Below are 24,297 nucleotides of genomic sequence, written 5' to 3'. Positions count from 1 at the left end.
ATTTCATTGCTTTCTTGAACATAACCTCCAACACCACAACAACAATATCTGACAATAGATGTGTAACAGCCTGATGTAACATTGTATGGAAATACAAGACAACACTGATGCAGACATGTTTTATACATTTAACAAGGTGCTTTATTAATGTATTGCTTGTGCAAACATTCAATAGATGCAATTGTCACTCTTGTCCAGTAACTTGTTTTATTGCACATGTTAAATACAGCAAAATAATACACAAAGACATGGCAAAAGTAAAGGCAAACAAATGAGGTAACAGCAAATTTCACTTTTGTCCAGTAACAAGCCTTATTGCATTTAGTTGTAGCTGTCATCCCTTTCAAAGGTGAAGAGACTATGTCTGTAGGAAATGCTTCTGGACAAACGCGCACCAAGTCTTTCTTTTGGCAATTTCCTTCTAAGTTTTTCTAGTCTGTAACTGGACAAACGTGCACCAAGTATACCAGTTCCTCTTCGCTTGTTTTCTGTGTGTCCTGCGCATGCCCAGTAGGAGGAGATTCGTCCAAATATCTGTTCTAATGTGGACTGAGGTATTTTCAAAAACTCCTGGTGTGGATGCCTATCGTTTTTACGTAAAACCGGTGTTTTCAAAATTATCCGGTATAGTGTGAACGTAGCCTTACAGTAGGTTAAAGCATCAGCACAACTTCATGGACTGGAGGAATTGTATTATGCTATACTGCTCTCTGTTCTATGTTTCATGTTCCCTGTTCTATGTTCTATATTGTATGTTCTGTGTTCTGTTTTCCATGAGTGACCTGAAAATCCTTACCTGTGCTTCACAGTTTCTACTTTAAATTACTCAGTGCTAATATGCCTGAAGAGAAATGTCTTTCCATGATAATGATCGCTTCTACTTTCCAAATGATGGGCCAGATTGTCGGGATCTTGTGGAAACTCCTCATTTATGAGACTTTTTAGTCATGTTTAGCCCTCAGCTGTCTAACCTCAGATGTAAGTTACTCGATTTGTTTGGGTTTCCTCCAAAACCCTTTACACTCTTCAACTGCTTGATGATGGCTTCTGAAAAGTATTTCCTTTTCAAATGAAACCTGTGTCTTTCACTCTGTGAATGTGGCTCAGGGCTAATAATTAGCATGCTTCCTGGCAACACTGTGTTCTCTGGTACTTAAATTGGATTCCCAGTAGGTCTCTTGCCAGCCCAAAACATAGTAAACTTTTTGAACTCTGTGCTGTTAAAAATCCTTTCCTACATGCTTGAAGAAGTCTATTTACTTTTTACAATTACATAATTCACAAAAAGACTGATTTGCTCAGTCCTCGATTTGAATATCCCTTACAAAATGCTGGAGCAACTTAGCAGGTCACAGAGTATCTATGGTAAGCAATAAACATTCCATGTTCTGGGCTGAGACCCTTCATCAGTACTGCAAAGAAAGAGATATCTGTAGACAGTTTGAAATATATCATTTATGAACCTACCGACTCTCACAGCTATCTTGATTATAATTATTTCCACTCTTTCACCTGTAAAAATGCCATTCTCTTTTCTCAGTTCCTTCATCTCCACCACATCTGTTCCCAGGATGAGTCTTTCCTTTCCAGAACATTAGAAACATCCTCTTTCTTCAGAAGAACAGGGTTTCTCTTTTTCCACTATTGATGCCATCCTCACCCGCATCTCCCCCATTTCATGAACATCCGTGTTCACCCCATCTTCCCACCGCCTTGATAGAATCCCTCATGTCCTTACTTACCATCCTATGAGTGTCCGCATCCAACACACCATTCTCTGAAAATTCTGCCATCTTCAATGGGACCCTACCAGCAAACACATTTTTACCTTCTCCCCCCATTCTCTACTTTCCACAGGATTGCACTCTCCATCATTCCCTTATCCATTTGTCTCTCCCCACTAATTCTCTCCTGGTGTTTACCCCTGCAACTGGAAGAAATGCTCCATTTGCCCATTCACATCCTCTCACCTCCATTCAGGAACCCAATCAATCCTTGCAGATGAGGCGAGTTTGTTGGGGTCATTCTACTGTGTCCGGTGCTCTGCATGTGGCCTCCCTTACATTGCTGAGACCAGACATAGAATGGGGGACCACCTTGTTGATCTCCTTTGCTTCATCTGCAATAAACAGGATTTCACAGTGGCCAAGCATTTTAATTCTAATCCCTATTCCCATTCCGACATGTCAGTTCATGGTGTCATCTTTTGTAACAATGAACCTACTCTCAGGCTGGAGGAGTAACACGTCGTATTCATCTGGGTAGCCTCCATCCTGATGACATCAACATCCATTTCAATAATGTCTGGTAATATTCCTCCCTCCCCCTTGCCTCTTCTTGAATTCCCCACTCTGGCTCTCCTCTGACCTGTTCTCTTCTTCTCACCTGCCCATCACCTCTCCCCTGGTGCCCGTCCTTCTTCCCTTTCTCCCATGATCCACTCTTCTCTCCAATCAGATTCCTTCTTCCTTGGCCCTTTACATTTTCCACCTATCACCTCGCAGCTTCTTACTTCACCCTCACTCCCTCATCCACCTTGCTTCACACCACATCAGGCTTGTTATCCTTCCTCTCACCTGACCTTCTTTTTCTGGCTTCTCCTCCTTCCCTTTCGAGTCCTGATGTAGAGTGTCAGCTTGAAATATTGACAGTTTACTCCTTTCCACAGATGCTGCCTGTCCTACTGAGTTCCTCCAGCATTTTCTATGTGTTACTCTAGATTTCCAGCATCTGCAGAATCTCTTATATCTCAATTGGAATACTTGCTTGAAGAGTCTTCTGTTCTCTCCAATTTCCGTTTATTTGAATAATGAAATACCTGTACAAAATCTGCAGATGATAGGACAGTGGAAATCCACATGAAGATACAGGCTTTGATTTACTGTCAAATCTATTTCTCTCTCCAGAGATGCTGCCTGACCTGCTGAGTGTTTCTGATTAATTCTGTTTGAATTTCGGATATCCATCATCTGCATTTTTCTGAATTTTACATATGCAAATGTACATTTTTTCTCTAAAACAAGATGCTTTCTGCCCCCTCAGGTCAGGTTCCTCTCTTCCATGGTGGATAGATCTTGAATCTACTTCTCAGACAAAGTGATACTATCCATCACTTTCATAGCATCCAAAGAGTGTGCAGAATTATATCGGTTAATTCACCAGATTAATATCTATTGGCCTTGGTTATTTATCCAGAGACATGACTAACTCCCAAAATGCTGGAGGAACTCAACACATCAGCCACCATCTATGGTGGGAAATTTGGGCTGAGACCTTTCATCGGGGCTCTTCATGTATCTGCAGAATCTCTTGACTCTTAAATCCCATTGTTGTAGCTGAGGAGTTACTGTCAAACAAATATGCAAATCTGGAATTAACAGCCAATGTCAGTAACGGTCGCTGTGTGACTGCTGAATTGCCATTAAAATCCATCTTGTTCAGAAGTGCTTCTCAGAAAACAAAATCCAGACGTGTAACTCCTGACTCACTGATGTGGTTGAGTCTTATCTTCCCTCTAAAAGATGCTGAGCCAGCCATCAGCTGAGGAGAAATTAAAGATGGAGAATAAACTTCAGCCTTGTTCATGATTTCTTGAGAAAAATGGTAAGAACAAAATCGTTTCAAACTCATGAGCTTCTACTTTTGACAGGTCTCAGTCTGAAACATTAATTTGTTACTCCCTTCCATTGATGCTGCCTGATCTGCTGTGTTTCCCTAGCATTGTGTGTGATTGTTCTGGATTTCCAGCATCCAGAGTATCTCTTGTTACTTCTCTTATTACTTATGACATAATCTTGACACTGTGACAAGAAGCTTTTTTTTTGCCCAAGTCTTGTACTGGTATATAGGTAGTTGTGTTGTACCCTTTTCAAAGATGGAAAAAAATTCAGCACACCAGATGGAATCTAGGATAAACTTGCATAATTTTAACATAACGTCTACTTCTCCGTAATCTGAGCATCCTGTGATAAGAGATACGTTCAATTAGACCATAAAAACATAAGTAGAATCAGGAATGGACCATTCAGCCCTGTACTCCAGCTCAGTCACTTTGGCTTTCTTTCCACCTTCCAGCACTAATGTGGGTTCACTGATTCCCTAATGTCTGTCACTACACAAATTTTTTGGTGTTCACAATCTCTTCCTTCACCTCCATGCCTCATCTCCATCTCATTTGCCTTCCCTCTACTTCTCCCCTTCTCTTTTGTCACATCCTCCCCATTCTTGGCTTTCTCTAAACTCAGCCATACTACCTTCTCCTGCCTTACCTCCATCCATTCTTTTTCCCCTCTTAACCCTTCCATTGTTACCTGACATCCGTTCTTCTCTACATCCCCAGTTGTATTTAATTTCTTTCTATATTTATGCCTCCAGATACTCATACAGTAGTTCAATATTGCACTGTTTTCACAGAATTTATTGATGTGCATTGTTTCCTCTCTCCATATCTTTCACTTTCTCTCTCATCTCTCAGAATCAGAATGTAAGCCATTCATTACAACAACTTGGATGTAACAGTGAACTAAATTATTCTTTTTAGAGAGCTGCCTGACCTTCTGAATGCTTCTGGCGCCGTCTGTTGCACTCCCTTTGAAGTAAACATTGAATTGAAGAATAGTGACTTGGTTTGAGATTGGAAGTGTACAAATGCATGTACAATTGCTTCAAGGTACAAAGCAAGTAGCATCAAGCACAAAAATTGCTTGAACAACTCAGTACACCAGGCAGAACTGGTGGAAAGAGAAACAGTCACTATTTCAGGTCCACAGACATACTGTATATCAGAAACAAGCAGTATATTACCATTCCCTCATAACCCCACTTCCTTTCTCTTTCCGGCTGACCTACTGAGCGTCCATCCTCCCAATATGCATTTCAAAATACTTATTTTGGATTAAAATTCCAGTTTAGCATTGTACTAACATTTACAGTATTGTGCAAAAGTCTTAGGCATACACAGTATACCTAGGATGCCTAAGACTTCTGCACACTACTGCATTTGTCAACATGGAGAGCCAGCTTGTAAATCTGGTGGGAGCAAAGGAGTAGGGAATAGTGGGAGTGGAGTGCCATGGGAGGGGTTGGAACAGGTGGCAGGGAAGGAATGCCAGGGTCAAGGCAGGGCAGGGGTGCAGACACACCCAGCCTTAAGGCACCAGGTAAGGTCATTTGATTCCAAACAATTGGTTTATTGATCATTACAGAGTCTCTTTGGTGCTTCCTGCTCACTCCCTTATCCCTTCCCCCTTTCCCAACCATGATTCCCTTCTCCCTCCCTACTCCCTTCCCATTCTCAGTCCACAATAGAGACCCATATCAGAATTAGGTTTATCATCACTCACATATGTCATGAAATTTGTTTTGTGGCAGCAGAACGGTTCAGTACATAAAATTACTGCAGTATGGTGCAGAAGTCTTAGGCACCCCAGCTATGGTGTTTTAATTTCAACCCTTAACTATTTTCTTTTAGCTATGTCATATTTCAACAAAGGGTTGGCTAAAACCTCAAGAAGCTGCAGAGAGTTGTAGACACAGATTGGCGCATAACGAACCCAGCCAACCCTCTATGGGTTCTTTCTATACTTGTTGCTGCCTCAGAAAAGCAGCTAACATAATCAACAATCCTTTCTACCCCAGACAATCTCGCCTCTCTACCCTCCCACTAACACAAAAGAGTCTTTTTCTGTTCATCAGGGTCAAAAAGAGCAAAATTAAATCCACTGATTCGATGTTGTAAAACAATAAAACATGAAAACTTTTGGGCTGGGGGGGGGGGAGAATACTTTTATAGGCACTGTAGTTCTGAACAACTGCACTAAAGTTAAAGCCGGCAATCACCACTACCTCCTGATCTTTTAATGGCTCAACAGTCTTTGCAATACCATGACAGATGTTGTGACATCCAGGAATATCCAGTTTTAAAGTAATCTTGGTGGAATTTGTAGATGCCAAATAGATTGTATTGCATGATTGTACTGCAGATACAGTGAATGGTTGGACCTTGGGATGGCATCCCAACCATTGTACTGAAAATCAGTACTGAGAATCAACTGCCAGATACACTTTTTACCACTCCCTCTAATCAAGCAATTTTTGTTGCTCTCTATCTGATACAGTACAAAATTGTCTAATTATGTTCTGTATACAAAAGAGTTTAATTTGCATTCTATCAGCCTACACACGTTGCAAGAGATGAAAGTAGTCTTCAAGTATTCTTTAAAGTTGCATTAATATGTCAAGTGTACACTGACAGTTCAAGTTCTGTTAAAACTATTTTAATTCTAGATCTCATGTAAGCCTTGATTTTACCTCATGCAAATGCTCATACAAGAGAAACAGTGAAAACCACGGCAACTTATCAATTTTCAATATCAAGGTAGTATTCCATAGAACCATAGAACCATAGAAACTACAGCACAGAAACAGGCCCTTTGGCCCTTCTTGGCTGTGCCGAACCATTTTCTGCCGAGTCCCACTGACTTGCACACAGACCATATCCCTCCATACACCTCCCATCCATGTATCTGTCCAATTTATTCTTAAATGTTAAAAAAGAACCCGCATTTACCACCTCGTCTGGCAGCTCATTCCATACTCCCACCACTCTCTGTGTGAAGAAGCCCCCCCAATATTCCCTTTAAACTTTTCCCCCCTCACCCTTAACCCATGTCCTCTGGTTTTTTTCTCCCCTTGCCTCAGTGGAAAAAGCCTGCTTGCATTCACTCTATCTATACTGTGACGAGAATACACATAGATTACGATGTAGCTGTCCTGTGCTGGCACCAGTGGATTCAGCAGTTGGTCTGCCACTTGTCTTCAGGAGAGACAGAGATAAGGAAAACAATGAGGCAGCTTTTGGAGATGTGTAATGAAGGGACGGGAGAGAGAATAACAGAAGGAGAGAGCTGTCAAGTGCGGCTCCCCCTTTGAACCCTGAACTGTTTGAAGTGATGGACAGGCGATACCCCAGCAGGGGGATAAAAAGGGACGGGTTCGCTAAGGCAGGACACACACACATGACACCCGAGGTAACAAGACCCTGGAAGCGGTGCGTCTCTCACAAGTCGGTGGGAAGTACCGGGCCATAAACGCACAGGGTGGAAAGGCACAATCGGCGGGAACCTGGTGTGTGCCTACCCTTGCCTGGGTGCCAGGTTCAGCGCAGGGAAACGATCGTATCTGGAAACGGAGGGGTCACGGTCGGTGACCTCAGATGACATCACAAAGGACTCGCCCGAAAGCTGACTGCGAAGGTCTGTCTGGAAGCCTTGAATATTCATTTGTTTTTGCTCTCTCTCTCCTTCCCCCACACTGTCCATCTCTCACAGCAGCGATTACTGCGAACTGAACTGAACTAAATTGAACTGAACTTTGCGTCACTTTGAAACTGGTCATTTACCCCTAGACAACGATACAGCTTGATTGATCCTGTTATCTTAATTCTGTGTACATGTATGTTTATCATTGCTGAACTGTTGCATTCATTATCCTTTTGATTAGAGTACTGTGTTGCTTGCTTCTTTAATAAAACTTTCTTAGTTCTAGTAATCCAGACTCCAACTGAGTGATTCATTTCTGCTGGTTTGGCAACCCAGTTACGGGGTACGTAACAATACCCATCATAATTTTATATACCTCTATCAAATCTCCCCTCATTCTTCTACGCTCCAGGGAATGAAGTCCTAACCTATTCAACCTTTCTCTGTAACTGAGTTTCTCAAGTCCCGGCAACATCCTTGTAAACCTTCTCTGCACTCTTTCAACCTTATTTATATCCTTCCTGTAATTTGGTGACCAAAACTGAACACAATACTCCAGATTCAGCCTCACCAATGCCTTATACAACCTCATCATAACATTCCAGCTCTTATAATCAATACTTTGATTAATAAAGGCCAATGTACCAAAAGCTCTCTTTACGACCCTATCTACCTGTGACGCCACTTTTAGGGAATTTTGTATCTGTATTCCCAGATCCCTCTGTTCCACTGCACTCCTCAGGGCCTTACCATTAACCCTGTATGTTCTACCTTGGTTTGTCCTTCCAACGTGCAATACCTCACACTTGTCAGTATTAAACTCCATCTGCCATTTTTCAGCCCATTTTTCCAGCTGGTCCAAGTCCATCTGCAGGCTCTGAAAACCTTCCTCACTGTCTACTACACCTCCAATCTTTGTATCATCAGCAAATTTGCTGATCCAATTTACCACATTATCATCCAGACCATTGATATAGATGACAAATAACAATGGACCCAGCACTGATCCCTGTGGCACACCACTAGTCACAGGCCTCCACTCAGAGAAGCAATTCTCTACCACCACTCTCTGGCTTCTTCCTTCGAGCCAATGTCTAATCCAATTTACCACCTCTCCATGTATACCTAGCGACTGAATTTTCCTAACTAACCTCCCATGTAGGACCTTGTCAAAGGCCTTACTGAAGTCCATGTAGACAATATCCACTACCTTCCCTTCATCCACTTTCCTGGTAACCTCCTCGAAAAACTCCAACAGATTGGTCAAACATGACCAACCATGCACAAAGCCATGTTGGCTCTACCTAATAAGCCCCTGTCTATCCAAATGCTTGTAGATTCTGTCTCTTAGTACTCCCTCCAATAACTTACCTACTACTGACGTTAAACTCACCGGCCTATAATTTCCCGGATTACTTTTCGATCCTTTTTTAAACAACGGAACAACATGAGCCACTCTCCAATCCTCCGGCACTTCACCCGTAGACAGCGACATTTTAAATATTTTTGACAGGGCCCCCGCAATTTCAACACTAGTCTCCTTCAAGGTCCGAGGGAACACTCTGTCAGGTCCCGGGGATTTATCCACTTTAATTTTCCTCAAGACAGCAAGCACCTCCTCCTTTTCAATCTGTACAGTTTCCATGGTCTCACGACTTGATTCCCTCAATTTCATAGATTTCATGCCAGCTTCCTTAGTAAATACAGACGCAAAAAACCTATTTAAGATCTCCCTCATTTCCTTTGGTTCCACACAAAGCCGACCACTCTGATCTTCAAGAGGACCAATTTTATCCCTTACAATCCTTTTGCTCTTAATATACTTGTAAAAACTCTTTGGATTATCCTTCACTTTGACTGCCAAGGCAACCTCATGTCTTCTTTTAGCCCTCCTGATTTCTTTCTTAAGTATTTTCTTGCACTTCTTATACTCCTCAAGCACCTGATTTACCCCCTGTTTCCTATACATTTCATACAACTCCCTCTTCTTCTTCATTATCAGAGTTGCAATATCCCTTGAGAACCAAGGTTCCTTATTCCTATTCAATTTGCCTTTAATCCTGACAGGAACATACAAACTCTGCACTCTCAAAATGTCCCCTTTGAAGGCTTCCCACCTACCAATCACATCTTTGCCAGAGAACAACCTGTCCCAATCCACACTTTTTAGATCCTTTCTTATTTCTTCAAATTTGGCCTTCTTCCAGTTCAGAACCTCAACCCTAGGACCAGATCTATCCTTGTCCATGATCAAGTTGAAACTAATGGTGTTATGATCACTGGAACCAAAGTGCTCCCCTACACAGACTTCTGTCACTTGCCCTAATTCGTTACCTAACAGGAGATCCAATATTGCATCCCCTCTAGTTGGTCCGTCTATATATTGATTTAGAAAACTTTCCTGAACACATTTTACAAACTCTAAACCATCTAGACCCCTAACAGTATGGGAGTCCCAATCAATGTATGGAAAATTAAAATCCCCTACCACCACAACTTTATGTTTCCTGCAGTTGCCTCCTATCTCTCTGCAGATTTGTTCTTCCAAGTCTCGTTGACTATTGGGTGGTCTGTAATACAATCCCACTAATGTGGCCATACCTTTCCTGTTTCTCAGCTCCACCCATAAGGACTCAGTAGACAAGCCCTCTAATCTGTCCTGCCTGAGCACTGCTGTAATATTTTCCCTAACAAGCAATGCTACTCCCCCACCTTTCATTCCCCTGCCTCGATCACATCTGAAACATCGGAACCCTGGAATATTAAGCTGCCAGTCCTGCCCCTCCTGTAGCCAAGTTTCACTAATTGCTACAACATCATAATTCCACATGTCAATCCACGCCCTCAACTCATCTGCCTTCCCCGCAATACTCCTAGCATTGAAATATATACACCTCAGAAGATTTTTACCACCACTCACAACCTTTCTATCAGCGGATTTGCTTGAACTTTCAACATCATTTATTTTCACCCCAGCCACACTGTCAGCTCTGGCATTCTGGTTCCCATCCCCCTGCAAATCTAGTTTAAAGCCTCCCCAATAGCACTAACAAACCTCCCTGAAAGGATATTGGTCCCCCTGTGGTTCAAGTGTAACCCGTCTCTCTTGTACAGGTCCCACCTGCCCCAGAAGAGGTCCCAATGATCCTGAAATCTGAAACCCTGCCCCCTACACCAGTTCCTCAGCCACTTGTTCATCCTCCAGAGCATCCTATTCCTACCCTCACTGGCACGTAGCACAGGTAGCAATCCTGAGATTACCACCCTTGAGGTCCTGCTTTTCAACTTCCTACCAAGCTCTCTATACTCACTGTCCAGGACCTCTTCACTCTTCCTTGCTATGTCATTGGTACCGATGTGCACCACAACATCTGGCTGGTCACCCTCCCACTTCAGAATGTCATGCAATCGATCAGAGACATCCTTGACCCTGGCACCTGGGAGGCAACAAACCATCCTGGATTCTCTGTCACGACCACAGAATCTTCTATCTGCACCTCTAACTATCGAGTCCCCTATCACTACCGCTCTCCTCTTTCTCCACCCTCCCTTCTGCATTGCAGAGCCAGACTCAGTGCCAGAGATCCAGCTACTGCATCTTGTCCCAGGTAAGTCATCCCCCCAAAACAGTATCCAAAGCAGTATACTTGTTGTTGAGGGGAATGGCCACAGGGGAACCCTGTTCTGCCTGCCCTTTCCTCTTCCCTCGCCTGACAGTGACCCAATTTCCTGTCCTCTGCTCCTATGGCGTAACTACCTCCCTGTAGCTACGATCTATAATCTCCTCATTCTCCCGAATGATCCGCAGGTCCTCCAGCTCCTGCTCCAGTTCCCTAACGCGGTTTGTCAGGAGCTGCAGCTGGATGCACTTCTTGCAGGAGTCGTTGTCAGGGACACCGGAGGGCTCCCTGACTTCCCACATCCTGCAAGAGGAGCATTCCAACATCCTGCCTGGCATTCTCTCTACTCTAAACAATCTGAACAGAAAACTTACCGGAACCTACCCTGGCCTCTGCCTGTTCTCGTCAAAGCCTGTTGAGCCAAAGCCGTCCCACTCTGACTCAGTCCACTCCGACGATGGCCGCTATATATAGTGGTCTGTTTTTAAACCTTGGCGCACTACGTCACGCGCCTGTGCAGTGAGACCCTTCTCCCCGAGCAGTGTGTAAAAAAAAATGACTTTTTCTACCCGATTTCTTCACTCCTTCTCAGCTGCTTGCTTCGACTGAAACAAGAACCGTTGAAAATTTCTCTTTTTAAACCACAGAATGACTTCAATAAAGTGTGAAGAAAATGGAGATCAATGGGGGAGAAAATATTTTCAAAGGAAAAGATTCCAGTGTCCGATATTATACCTGGAACAATTGTCTTTGGATGTTCCAATACTTTAACTCTGGGATAGTTACAGTTCAGGGTAGCGTTATTGGCACAGTCTTTTAGTGAATAGTTATACCTCCGTGAAACAATCAGAAGTGGATTTTACAAGCCACCTTCCTTCATGATTACTCCTGTAATGAGAACGAACACATTAGTCTTCAGAGGGGCACTGGTAAGATTAAGGATTATACTGGTCCTTTTATTTGTACTACATATATTCCAGGCAATGGTGTTCTCCAACTACCCCTTATCCACCAAAGTACAAACTCCCTGTTCCTCTCCCATTCCACACTCTCCATTATGTCCTACTAAATCATTCTAATGATGTTTAATGTACAACTGGACAATACCGTGATTTATATTGAATACCAGCACCGCAGAGAGGGCTGAATTGGCTTAGACTTGGCATTGGCAGCCTGGATCATAATAATATATTGGAAGGCTTGATGTCACTTATTTAATTCTTCTCCCAGAGTTAGGTTTTACAATTCTCTGCCATGCTGACATTTTTCCAGTCATGAAGGGGTCGAAAAATAATCAAAAATATCTTAAATCCTAATAAATAATTAAGAAGGTTTAAATACAACAGTCTCTTAAGTAATCCAGTCATATGTACTACACCCGGAGATAAAATTGACAGGAAAGCTGGATGCTCTGGCATTTGACCTATGGTATATGTAGCACGTGCATAATACAGAGATGGGTTGACATCTACGTGACTGGCAATTCAGTTTTCCCAACAAGAACTGTGACCCATCGTTAGCCAACTTTGGTCCATTATCAAAGCAATGAAACAACAATACAGAAGTCTTGAGGTCTAATTGAAGACTCAAATAAGTGCAGTTATTTATGGTTACATTGTAAAAGATAACCATGTTAGTTGTCGACTTATTAAAAAAGAAAACAAGACGGAGACGGAGTTACGATGGCGCTAAACGGTGACTCCTTTGCTTGCACCTTTGGAAACAGCTGTTTCCGTCTTTAATATCCTTATTTTTCCCTTTCAGGGTTCTTTTGAAGACCCTGACCTGGAGTTACACGCTGACTTTGGTTCTTTGCGGGGATGGGACCCGTTCTCGGGATTTCAGGGCCATCCGATGTTTGGCATGCCAAGGGGGCGGCCTAGTGTTTGGAAGTCTAAGATCTCGGGGTTCTTGAGACGAGTGGATCGAAGGTTAGCGTCACGGCAGGAGACTCACGTGTCATTGGGGAGGCCAGAAAATCTTTCACTGTGGGCCTGAAGACGCGAGATCTTTGTGATCTTTGGGCACAGAGCTTGTAAAAAGCGATGAAACAAACTTCTTAACATTGTAAACCAGCGGATTGTTGTTATGCCTCCCGCTGGCTGTGAAAATGGGGGACACCTCCCTCTCCCTTGCCAGGGAGAGAGAGAACCTGTGGGTTGTCGAATGCCGGATGAAATGCGATTGTCTTTGGGATAACTGCAGGGTCTGTGTCTTTGCTATTGCTTGGCTCACGCTTGTTCCCGTAGAGGTTGCACTTTTTGTTTTGCCAGTGGGGGGATGGGGGATTGTTGCTTGCCGCCGCTTATGTGCGAGAGGGGGAGTTGGGGGAGGCTTTGGGGTTCTCACATTTAACTGTTGTTTATTCTTTGGGGGCATTTCTCTGTTTTTGCGGATGCATTGCGAAGATAAAGCATTTCAGGATGTATATTGTATCCATTTCTCTGAAGTTAAATTGAACCTGTGAACCTTTGAACCTTTGAATTTGTTTGTTTCTGGGGAGTTTGCTAACATTAACCAATCTGACTATCATTTGAGACCCATCCCATAATGACACATCCTGACACTGTGAAACATTTAAAAATAATCACTTAAAAACTATGATTCCAAAACAAATACAGTTACTTACTCTAACCCTCATCCTAGAAGCAATACAGTAATGAAAACATTTTGGCGTTTATTATAAAGCTCCAGCATCCTAACTGAAGTAGAATGAGCTCAATAATGCAGGGGATTTCACTAACTGGGCTCTGCTACTGGACTCCATAGGGAGCGCGAGAATTTACAATTTGAATCTAAGAAAGAATCTATGTTTATTTACATAGAGGTTGTAAATATATTTTCTGTCAAGATGTTCCAAGCATTCGGAAGGGAGAGCAAAACAGATTAATTTCTTTATCCATTTGATTACTAATTGAATTGGTTCAATACAACACTATGGGCTGAAGGGTCTGTGCCTGTGCTGTACTATTGTATACTCTATGCTCTATAAGGAGAGAGCAGAAATCTAATAATAAAATCTGTATAGAGGTTAAAACAACTAACAGTTCAGGTCTACATGAGGAAATCTGCAGATGCAGAAATTTCAAGCAACACACATAAAAGTTGCTGGTGAATGCAGCAGGCCAGACAGCATCTCTAGGAAGAGGTACAGTCGACGTTTTCCGCCTGAAACGTCAACTGTACCTCTTCCTAGAGATGCTGCCTGGCCTGCTGCGTTCACCAGCAACTTTTATGTGTGTTGCTTAACATTTCAGGTCAGTTGCTTTCTATCAGAACTGCTTAACCAGTTCAAACTAAATTTGCAGAATTTTAAAAATACATTTAGGAGAAATGACTAACACTTGCGTTACAAAGGGGATAATTCTGGATGTAGTTTTGAGGAGTGAAACTGGCCAGGTGGAAGGGATAGGATTGATAGATTACTTATGGAAAAGGACAAACCCATAGACCAAATGCTAAAGTGCTCAGTTGTGAGATGGCTAATGTTACTGGATGAGGAAATAATTGAGCAGAAGTGGACTGGAAGCAACTATCTGATGATAAACCAGTGACAGATCAGTGAAAGGCACAGAAGAAGGTGAGAGACTAAAGCTAATATATTCCTAACATCAATAGGTAGGTTTCCCAAGTTTATATTCTTAGGATATTTGAGGACCATACAGGGAATAAGAAGTGTCTTCAAGATTATTTTGAATTGTTTTAAAAATTAGTAAGAACCTTTTCTAATTGCAAAGGCATCCTGACTAAGGACTATCTGGAGCAGGATATTTATGCAGACTGCTTGAGGTTTAACTACCACTCAGACTATACTATTGTGCACTTGGATTCAAAGGGACAGCAATGTAAGCTACCTCACATCCAGGGAGGGTAAGATGGGAGATGTGGGAAAAGGATGGTGCAATTTCAGAGAGAGGATCAGGGTTCCATAATCCATCTCAAGGTTAATTCAGCAATGAGGAAAGGTAACGCCAGTCTCCTAGATCACAGCCTTCACTGGTTCAAGGATGTACCTATCCCACCTGTGCAATCACAGTAAGGCATAAATACCAGCCTTGTCAGCAAAACAAATGCTTTATAAATAATTTCTCCCAAAAGTTGCCATGGCTTTACATTCATAAATGTAATCAGGAAAGAGAAAAATGAGGTAAGAGGTACAGGAAATGCTGAAAATGCTAATTTTTCTTAAAAGCCTTGACAAGAGCAGAACACTGGAACCTTCATAAATCAAAGAAACATCTGCAAATACTGGAAGTCCCAAGCAGAAATGTTGGAAATATTTGGCAGGCCAGGAAGTGTCTGTGGAGAAGCAATAAAATCAATATAATCAGATCAATGAACCTTCATCAAAATGTGTGAAAGTGGATGTGTTGAGGAGAATGGTGGACCTGTTGAAGACACATTAACCAGAATTATAACTCTTCTTTTCCTCCACAGATGCTGCCTGACCTCCTGAGCATTTCCTACACTTTCTGTTTTTCTGCTTTGCATTTCTTTTTCAAATTTTAATTACATGAAGATTCCTGCATATTCGCAGCCTTGGGGAAAATGAGTTAGAGGTAACTATGCAACATTCTTTTAATGATGATGCAATGGGATTTTAAACCCGAGGATTCAAGGCATATTTGGATTGCACTTTGAAACATTGTAAGAACAATTGGGGCATCATGGTAGCGTAGCACAATGCTTTTTAGTACCAGTGACCCAGGTTCAATTCTTTATGTCTGTAAGGAGTTTGTACATTCTCCCTGTGACCATGAGAGTTTCCTCCAGGTGCTCTAGTGTCCCACAGTCCAATGACCAATCAGTTGATAGGTTAATTGGTCATTGTAAATTGTCCAATGATTAGGCTAGGGATTATATCGGGGGATTGCTGGCCGGCGCAGTTTGAAGGGCTGGAAGAGCCTATTCCTCTCTGTATCTCAATAAATAAATAAAATAAATTACATTTAAAGCTCAAAGAAGAATTGACAGCATCAGGATCATTAATGAGAGCCTAAATTACAGATTACAAATAAGAGAAGTTCTGAATCTGTCAAATTCCCAGACATGCTCATTATTAAGACAAAATAAGCATGAATAAATATGCACAGTTACACTGATACTAATGTTGTTGGTTGCCATGGAGATTGCCACTGAAACACATAGAAAACCTAGAAAATGATTTTGTATCCAAACTAGCCAATTCATCTTTGGTGGCACAGATCTTTACAGAAATGTTACCGTAACAAGAGAGAAGGAACAGATTGTATTGAAATCGTACAGGATTGCATGTGCAATTTGTTTCTTTTTTTCTAATGACAGAACTATGGAAATGTACTCATTCTATCTGAATCATACAGTCAGAGAGGATCAACTCCTACTAAAATACAACTCAACATCTTAGTATCTAAGATATTGAGAGAATGGAATGCACATAAATTAATGATATTCTTTATCCGTTGCCTGGAACATTTGCAGCTGAAGGTTTTCTTTTCAGAATCATCACAGGACACCCACAGAGGACAGATTTTCATAGTATTTCATGTAAAGGGCTACTCTGCCATGAGATGCTTATCTCTGTGGGAGGATGCACTGCAGAAGGCTGCCTAGGGAAATAGGAGGCTAGGAAGGCAAATGTTGGCAACTCTGGGTGAATTGCCCCGTCATTTCTCCAGCTTCCTGCTTCAGTGGTAGAGCTACTGGGTGTGGTGCAGAAGTTTACATTTCAGTATAACAGTTGAAGTAGGGCAAATGAGATGAGCATTCCCATTGTTGGGGAGGACTCATAAATGGATACCCCATTCACCAAGTGTAGAGAGGCAACTGGCGAAATGCCCCCAAGCACTTTGAAGAGCTATGTCCTTGGAAAGTCTCTAAGGTCCAAGTTTGTGATGTGGGCAGTGCACCAGCTATGCATGCATATCTGGGCTGCACGGGCTCTAGAAGACAACACAAAGGTGCAGCAGGCAGTGCTGCTGTGACCCAGCTCAAGTAAGCCAGGTTCAGTCCTGACCTCCGCTGCTGTCAGTCTGGATTCTGTATTTTTTGCCTGTGTATGGGTTTTCACAGATGCTTTGGTTTTCTCCCATGTCCCAGAAAAGTGCCGGTAGGTTAATTGGCTTCTTTAGATTGCCTCTAGTGAAGATGGGTGGAAGAAGAATTAAGGGGAGCTGATGAGGGAAGTAATGAAGGTTTTCCTTCACACTTTGGTATTCAACAACCAAGGGCACTTGCAGAAAAGAATGAATAGCTGGAAGGTGTGGAGAGAATTTCTCCCAAACAAATGAAAATTATGACTGAACATGTGCCAATGGGCTGATGTTCATTAAGTCAAGACGGAGATATGTGGTAATATCTGAGGGCTGTCTCCATGGGATAAAAGTTAGCTCACCAGACAATAGCAGCACCATTTTTGTCAGCAGGTTTGAAAACGAGAATTGTTTTCAGTGAATGAAGGGCTACAATTTCAGCAGGAGGTAAGTTTGAGTGAATAAGGGCAGGGAAGAAAACTCAAAGCAGTCAATGGCATGTTGTGAATTGGTGATGAAGAGGTATGGAGAGGGGAAGAGACCCAGCGTAGATCCATAACACTGCAGTAGGCCTCACCTATAGACGCATATGGAAGATGTGATCATTAGCAACAGTAAAAACGATAACCAGCTGATTGTTCACATCTGCAAGTAGATTCTACTAAAGATCATTCATGGTTCACTCAAAAAGATCTTTGAAAGAACTCTCTGGAGCAGTGACAAAGCAACTCAGCAGGCATCACTTAAGCAGCCAAATGCTTTGCTATGAAAGACTTTAGCATCAACACATCCAAGGAAATCATTAGGTGCAATCATTTGGCCTCTGTAAGGACCTGTCTAATTAAAGAGAAAACGCTGTGTGTGGACTGTCATGTACACATTTGGTTTTCTTCATCTTGGTCAAAGCAAAGTAGCTTTACATCTGTGTCTCTCTTGAGTCAGCAGCTGTTTTACCATGTTGTAAAAGCACAGAAACACATAAAGCATCTTTTATTATTATTCAGCAAACCTTAGATTTCTGCATTCAGCGGTACATGCACAAAAGTTCATGGCTTCCTAAAAATTCGGTGGCTGAAAGCTAGTGGTTCTAATCAGAATTATTGACTTCAGCTCAAAAGGATTCACCTTTTTAAGATACATAATAAATGTAATGCTCAAAATTGCTTGCTACTGCTACTTAATACTATTATGTTGGCTATTTCTGCATTAATACCTCTGAATAAGATATGCTGTAAATCTGCAATTGAACTAAACTGAGTGGCCCTGATTTTGCCAGAGCAAGCATTCTGAAATCCTCTGTGCTTCATGAGGATTCTTTTCTTTTGATTTAACTAATAACAGGACTTTCCGAACTGTCGTAAACAGGACCAATACTCTACATCCTTGAAATAAATGCTGTGAAATATCAGTCCTAAAATTCAATGATATTTAATTGGCAATTATTGCAGAAATGCAACTATTTCATGAAATTCATGGGAGGTTACAGCCTAATTGCAATTTTCTGAAAAGAAACAGAGCATCATATTTTATCCAGTAACCTGTAACAATGTGAAATTTTCTGAAATCTCTAGCTCACCTCAAAGAGCTACATCATTTAAAAATAAATGTTTGTAAGAGACATTAAACTCACAATTGTTTAGAAGAATTCTAGGTCAGCGTTTGGTAAAATGGTAGTATTGCCTTTATTATGATGTAAGGTGCAAGGTGAACTGCTACATTCCTCAGATTCATGTCTAGCTGGATGATAATGTTGAAGGTATTATGCATTCAAAGGCAAGATACACTGCCTGTAAAAAGTATTCACCTCCCTTGGAAGTTTTCATGTTTTATTATTTTACAACATTGAAACACAATGGAATTAATTTGGCTTTTGTGAAACTGATCAACAGTAGAAGACGCTTTGGTGTCAAGCTGAAAGCAGATCTCTACAAATTAATTACAAATGTAAAACACAAAATAATTAATTTCATCTTAAGTAGTCACACTTTTTAATATGACACACCAAATCTTTAATGGTGCAGCCAATTGGTTTCAGAAGTCATATAATTAGTTAAATGGAGATCACCTGTGTGCAATCAAGATATTTCAATTGATTGTAATAAAACTACAGTTGTAGCTGGAAGGTCCAACTGCTGGTGATTCGGTGTCATTGCAAAAACTACACCATGAAGACAAAAGATAGTCCAGACAACTCTGCTAAAGGTTATTGAAAAGCATCAGTCAGGAAATGGATACAAGAAAATTTCCAAGTTACTGAATAGTCCTTGGAGCACAGTTAAATCAACCAACAAGAAACGGAAAGAATATGGCACAGTTGTAAATCTGCCTAGAGCAGGCTGTCCTCAAAAACTCAGTGACCATGCAAGAAGGGGACTAGTGAGGGTGGCCACCAAGAGACCTATGACAACTCTGGAGGAGTTACAAGTTTCAGTGGGAGAGACTGCACATGCAACTGTTGCCTGGGTGCTTTACCAGTGTCAGCTTTATGGGAAAGTGACAAAGAGAAAGCAACTGTTGAAAACAAACTCTCATGAACTCTCAGCTAGAGTTTGCCAGAAGGCATATGGGTGACTCTGAAGTCAGCTGGAAGAAGGTTCTATGGTTTGATCAAACCAATATTGAGCTTTTGGCCATCAGACTAAATGCTATGTTTAGCATTAGCTGAACAACGCACATAATCAAAAACATCCCATTCCTACCGTGAAGCATGGTGGTGACTGCATCATGCTGTGGGGATGCTTCATTGCAGCAAACCCTGGAAGGCTTGTGAAGGTAGAGGGTAACTGAATGCAGCAAAATAGAGAAATCCTGATGCAGTCTGCTGGAGATCTGCAACTTGGGAGAAGATTTATTTTCCAGCAAGACAATGACCCCAAGCGTAAAGCCACAGCTACACAGTAATGGCTTAAAAACAACAAAGTTTATGTCCTGGAGAGGCCAAACCAGAGTCCAGACCTCAATCTAATTGAGAATTTGTGGCTGGACTTGAAGAGGGTGGTTCACTCACGACCCGCATGCAATCTAACAGAATTTTGAACAGTTTTGTAAAGAAGAATGGGGGAAAAATTGAAGTGTCCAGATGTGCAAAGCTGACACCATATACACCATATTCTAAGATTTAAGAAGCCCAGATTATAACCATCCTCTGGGTGAAAAGAAATCTATCTCTATTTCCCTTGCTCCTCATTTTAAATCTATACCTTGTGTTTTAAGACACCTCTGCCATGAGTAAAGATTCTATGACCATCTTTATAGTTTCAGTTTTCCTGAATTAAAAATCTCATAGCAGGATATCCAGACTCTACTCTTCTCACATACTAATACGTTTAGTATTATTGACATGAAATGTGCAATTCTGGAAATTCATTTTCAATCTGTTGTGCAAATGACACATTGAATTTCAGAAGCAGGTAATAACACATCGATACAAATATGACTGTTGATGAAGTTCCAGACAGTGTTCGTTTTTTAAAAAAATATTATGCAGAGCCTTATTTTAGGTATGAGCAAGAAAACCTGATGATTGGAAGAAAATTAAGAGAACAATTTGTGAGAATTCTCATGAGAATTCTGCACCATTAACTATGGTGATGTATTTGCATTTATAAAACCCATTACAAAAGTAAACATGGAAATTTACAAGATTTCTGCACAAGGTAGTCAGAAATAAAACTAAGATAATGGGTTGTGTGCAGAAATGTAAATATAAATTGGGCACTTATCTCTTTGCACAGAGCACCATTAAATGGAGCTCAGAAGGTGTCACATACTGAGGACTGAAAGATATTAGCATTTTCCTCAAACAAGGATGGAATATATAATATATTAATGATGGAAATATCATAATTATTTCATTTTTTGGCATTTTGAACATTATGTTCAAAGAAAATGACTTCAATTATTGAGAAATATTTTAGAACTGAAATATCATGATGCTCTGCCAATCTTGAATTTTAAAAAATTATTTCAGGTCTCTCTGAATATATGTGGCCATTTGAGACTAAATGCACAAAATGGCTTATTGATGTATCAGTGTGAATGTGATCCCAAGGTAATCAAATGCACAGACCTCTTTCATCAATTCAAAACTATTGCTTTGGTGTAGCACCTCTTCAGGTGCCACCGATGTGGAGATGTGAGAAAATCACTCATAATTATTAATAACATGAAGTAGATGATGGGTCATTTAGAATTGTTTTTCATCAATTGCAACATGCTTTTAAATAAAATGAGAATATCTTTGATGTTGCTCAGTGTTTACGAAGTTATCTTTATCCTAAAAAAAATGTTAGTGCATAATTGTCCATAAGTTGATTAATAAAATGGTACATTGTAGACAGTTTGTCAATGCGTGATGGTAAAGGTATCCTATATAGTCTTCCGCTCTGAATCATTTCTTTGATCCTTCCATAATAATGTCATGTGCTGCATTATAGTCCTTGGGAGGCTAAGCTGGGTAAATTAGTTTTGACACATTTATGCACTAGTTCAAATGCAGACAGTTTATGTGAAATGTCAGTCGTTGGCAAAAAAGCTGTTAGTCCATGCAGGAACTTACTTTCCTTTCAACTCGAGTTTATACCTGGCATAGAAATGAATTGCTGATTTCATGGAACACTATTCCATCTACCTTCAAATGGCTGCTGGCCCCTTTTCAATTCCGTAAAACAACTCCACATAAAATAGCTCTTGTTTACTCAGAAGCAGCATATTTCAGACTGATTGGCTTGTCTGTTATAGGTCCCACCCACTGCTTAACTGCAGTGTTAATACTACCATTAGTAACATGGAGGAAATACCTCCAAATGTTTACATTAAACTGAGGGATCAAAGCTTATTGCATCTTGCTTGAGATTTGTTTTCATTTGAACTTGAGGGGCAACTTTTTATTTACACAAATTTTTATGTGGATTGAGACGGCAGCGGAAGTGGTTGAGGCAGGTACAACAACAACTCAAGACGGTTGGACAAGTACATGAATAGGAAAGGTTTGGAGTTTTATGGGACATACACTGGCAAATCAAACTAGCTTGGCTGCGCATCTTAGTTGCATGGACCAGTTGACCTGGAGAGCCTGTTTCCATATTTTATGACTTTTTGTTCCATGATTCCATTACATTCTCTAAATTCAACCACTCAACCATACACTAGGGACATTTTACAGTATCCTATTAACCCATGGACCCTCACCTCTTTTTGGATGTGGGAAGACCCGAAGGAAATCCATGTAGTCACAGGGGGGGTCATGCAGAACACTGATGGCACCAGAGGTTATGATTAAACCAGGATCTCTGGAGCTATGACAGAGCATCTCCATCACTTCCTTCTGCACTAACACTCAACAGCTTTGATCACCACAAAATTACCAAACACTAAGTTCATGGCCAAACGATGAACACTTGTTTTTTTGAGACAAAAAGGAATATTATGCTCGTATATCCAATTCTTCCCAGTGTCAAAAGTTTGAGCAGAGTGTAATGTATTTAGAAACAGCTGCCTGATTTATACTGCATCTTCTGCAATTTCACATCAATAGCTTTATACATTTTTAAAGCTCATAATGGAATTGTGAACGTCAATGTATTCACTCACTCATGAATTACAGAACTAAGTACATAGTTTTGATCCTACAAAGTGAATGAGAAAGCAGTTTAAGCAGGGCAATTATGAAGTAAGTAAACAAATGGATAAGATTGGCAACCCCATCTCCAGCTAGCAGGGAATTCAGCACTGCCGTGCAAGGGTGCAAAAATGTGGAATTCCCTAAAATTCCTCAGAGCTGCTTCCCAGCAGGTTCCTGACTGCAAAACGATCTTACTCTCCGCCTGGAAATAAGTCAAATGTACAATAATAAGCATTTAAGTTTCTGGGGGGATTTAGCAGCTGTCCATTGCATTTGCCCTAGTTGCAGCAAATATCCTTTCCTCTGCTGTAAGGGTTCCCAACCTGAGGTGCACAGACGCCTTGCTTAATGGTTTTGGTCCATGGCATAAAAAAGGCTGTGAACCTTTGCTCTTGTGGGTTTAGGTGATGCAGAACTTGAGTGTCCATTCCTTTGTGAATTGCTGCTGCTCCCTTGGATGTGAGCTGCCTGGACTTTCAAGGTGGTGAAGTGTATTTAGTGTTGTACAATTGTTAGCTCCATATTTGAATGCACAGGAATGTAAGAAGCTGCAGGGATTAGTGAACATTACATCCCTCCACACCATTAGTAGTATCCACAGGGAGTTTTGCTTCAACCATCATTAAAGATCCCCACCATTGAGGCCATGCTATTTTCTCTCAGCTACCATCAAATGGGATTAACAGATGTCTGAATTTGCACACCTCCAGGTTTAACAACAGCTACTTACCTTCAACCATTCAGTTCTTCAACTAACTAATGTGACCTAATCATTACAACACTATGAACACATTGATTACTTTGCACTATAAAGGGTTTTTTTTGTTCTAATTATGCTCTTTCTTGAAAAGACCATAAGAGCAGAATTAGAACATTCAGCTGGTTGAGCCTGCTCCATCATTGCAGTACGGCTGACCCATTCTCTTGCCTTCTCCCCGTAACCTTTGACATCTTGACTAATCAAGAACCTATCAAGTTGCGCTTTAAACATGTTACAAGACTTAGCCTCCACAGTTGTCCGTGGCAATAAATTCTGGAAATTCAACACCCTTTGGCTAAAGAAATTTCTTCTCATCTCAGTTCTAAATGGATATGCCTTTATTCTTGAGGCTCTGCCCTCTAGTCCTAGATTCTCCCACTATAGGAAACATCCTCTCTACATCCACTATTTAGACCTTTCAATATTCGATAGGTTTCAATGAGAACCACCCTCATACTTCTGAACTCCAGTGAGTACAGGCCCAGAGCGATCAAATACTCCTCATAGATGAACCTTTTCCTTCCCAGTAACATTCTCATGAGCCTCCTCTGGACCATAACCAATGACAGCACAGCTTTTCTTAGATAAGGAGCCCAAAATTGTTCACAATACTCCGGATGCAAGCCTTATAAAGCCTCAACATCCTTGCTCTTATATTCCAGCCCTCTCAAAATTAATGATAACACTGCATTTTCCTTTCTTTACACTGTTTCAACCTGCAAGTTAACCTTCAGCGAATCCTACACAAGGACTTACAAGTCTCTTCGCTCTTCTGATTTTTGCATTTTCTCCCCATTTAGAAAACAGCCTTTGCCTTTATTCCTTCTACCAAAGCATATGACTACACACTTCCCTACACTATCTTATATCTGTCACTTCTTTACCCATTCTCCTAATCTGTCCAAGTCCTTCTGCAGCTGCCCAGCTTCCTCAACATTACCTGCGTCCACCTATCTTCATATTGTTCGCAAACTTACCCATAGTTCTGTCATCCAAATCAATTACATGCAAAGTAAAATGAAGC

The 24,297-nt window shown here is 41.2% G+C and overlaps 1 protein-coding gene across 1 annotated transcript in view; it reads right to left on the bottom strand.

Moving 5' to 3' along the window:
- astn1 (astrotactin 1) overlaps window positions 1–24,297 on the bottom strand; it is a 2,762,425-nt gene that overhangs the window by 2,167,938 nt on the left and 570,190 nt on the right. The window lies entirely within an intron of this gene.

Source organism: Mobula birostris, chromosome 12 (assembly GCF_030028105.1).
Source record: "Mobula birostris isolate sMobBir1 chromosome 12, sMobBir1.hap1, whole genome shotgun sequence".
Lineage (NCBI taxonomy): Eukaryota > Metazoa > Chordata > Chondrichthyes > Myliobatiformes > Myliobatidae > Mobula > Mobula birostris.
Note: the sequence above shows the minus strand (reverse complement) of the source record. Positions and strands in the feature narration are given on the sequence as shown.